Source organism: Otolemur garnettii, unplaced genomic scaffold (genome assembly GCF_000181295.1).
Source record: "Otolemur garnettii isolate 467f Iridium unplaced genomic scaffold, OtoGar3 scaffold00055, whole genome shotgun sequence".
In the NCBI taxonomy this organism is placed as follows: domain Eukaryota; kingdom Metazoa; phylum Chordata; class Mammalia; order Primates; family Galagidae; genus Otolemur; species Otolemur garnettii.
The window spans coordinates 1,465,678-1,468,015 of NW_003852450.1; positions in this window are offsets into that span (position 1 = coordinate 1,465,678).

The window sequence follows — 2,338 nt, forward strand, 5'->3', positions numbered from 1 at the left end:
CAAGAGAATCACTTAAGCCCAAGAGTTGGAGGTTGCTGTGAGCTGTGATGCCACAGCACTCTACCCAGGGCCACAGCTTGAGACTCTGTCTTAAAAAACAAACAAAAAAAATAAAATAAAAACTATGGTATATGTTCACCATGGAATACTATGCAGCCATATAAAAACGATGGAGACTTCACATCTTTTATGTTTACCTGAATGGAGCTGGAACATATTATTCGTAGTAAAGCATCTCAAGAATGGAACAAAAAAGTATCCAATGTAATCAATACTACTATGAAATCAATATATAATCATCCACACATTCACATGAACGGTAAAACATAACTATAGTCCAGAAAGTAGAGGGGAAGAGGAGAGAGAAGGGAGGGGAGAGGTGAGGTGAGAGGAGGAAGGACATCTGGGGGGACCTCACCTAATGTGCATGATGTAATGGTATATTTCAAAACTATTAAGAAAAGAGTATAATTATGATCAATGTGTTACTTAGTTCAATGTAAGCATTTCACATTGTATATCAAATCAGTATACTGAACCCCATAAATACATCAGTATATACAGTTATGGTTTAATGAAAACAAACAAAAAATAAAACTACTGCAACATTTCCTTAAGCCAAAGTAAAATCCAGAGCTAGGCCCCAACTATACTCAATTCCATGAAGGGTAAGGAGGCTATAGAAGAAAAGTTTAAAGCTAGCAGAGACTGGTTCTTCAGGTTTCAAAAAAACAATCTGTCTTCATAACATAAAAGAAGCAGGAGAAGCAGCAAGTGCTGCTGGCAGCAACTCATCCAGAAGATCGAGCTAAAATCATCAATGAAAGTGGCTACACTGCACAGATTTTCACTGTAGAAAAAACTGTTTTCAATTGGAAGAAAATGCCATTCAGAACTTTCATAGCTAGAGAAGAGATGTGAAAACCTGGCTTCAAATCATCAAAGGACAGGTAGTCTCTGTAGTTAGGGGCTAATGCAGCTGATGACTTTAAGTTGAAGTCAATGCTTACTTGCTAAGAATTATTTTAAACCTACTCTACTTGTACTATATAAATGGGACAAAGTTGGATGACAGCACATTCTTTTTACAACATGGTTTACTAAATATTTATAGTCCCATGTTGATACCTACTGCTTAGAAGCAAAAGATTCCTTTCAAAACATTACTGCTCGTTGAGAGTGCATCTTGTCACCCATGAGCTCTGATGAAGACGGATGAGGAGATGAATGTTGTTTTTATACCTCCTAACACAACCACCATTCTGTAGCCTGTGGATCAAAGAGTAATTTCTACTTTCAAATCTTATTATTAAAGAAATATATTCTTAAGGTTATGGTAGCAATGGACAGTAATTGCTCTGATAGATCTAGGCAAAGAAATTGAAAACCTTCTGGAAAATATTTACCATTCTAGATGCCATTAAAGTATTTGCAATTTATAGCAGGACGTCAAAATATCAACATTAATAGGAGTTCAGAAAAAGTTAATGACAGTCCTCATGAATGATTTTGAAGGGTTCAAGGCTTCAGTGAAGGAGGAACTGTATATGCAGTGGAAATACAAAAGAACTAGAAATAGAAACCTGAAAAGGTCACTAAATTGCTCCAATTGCATGATCAAACTTTTAACAGATGAAGACCTTGTTAATGACCAAAGAAAGGGGTTTCTTGACATGAAATCTACTCCTGGTGAAGATGCTGTGAACATCGAATGATGAAAGGATTTAGAATATTATGTCAACTTAGTTGACAGGGCAGTGGCAGGGTTTGTCTCTAATTTTGAAGGACGTTCCATGGATAATTTGCAGTCAAACATTACAGAGTAATCTTTTGTGAAAGTAAGAATCAACTGGCATGGCAAGCCTCATTGTCTTATTGTAAGAAATTGCCACAGCCTTTAGCAATCACCACTCTGATCAGTCAGCAACCAACATCAAGGCAGGACACTCCATCAGCTAAGAGATTATGATTTGCTAAAGGTTCAGAAGACTATTAGCATTTTTTAGTAATAAAGTATTTTTAAATTAAGGTATGCACATTGCTGTTTTAGACATACTGCTTTGGCAGTCTGAATAGGATTTAGTTTCATGTAAACAAATGGTTCATACACACTGAAAAACAAAGAAATTCATGTAACTTGTTGCATTACAATATAGCTTTATTGTAGTTGTCTGGAACCAAACCCACAATATCTCTCAATATACCTGCAATTAATTACTCCTGGGTCAGTAGCCTCATGCAGAATAATAATACTAGATCCTAATATTATTACAATGTCAATATTAATTCTAATCAAATTAAAGACAAAATATGAAAGAGCAAAACCAAAGTTTTTTTT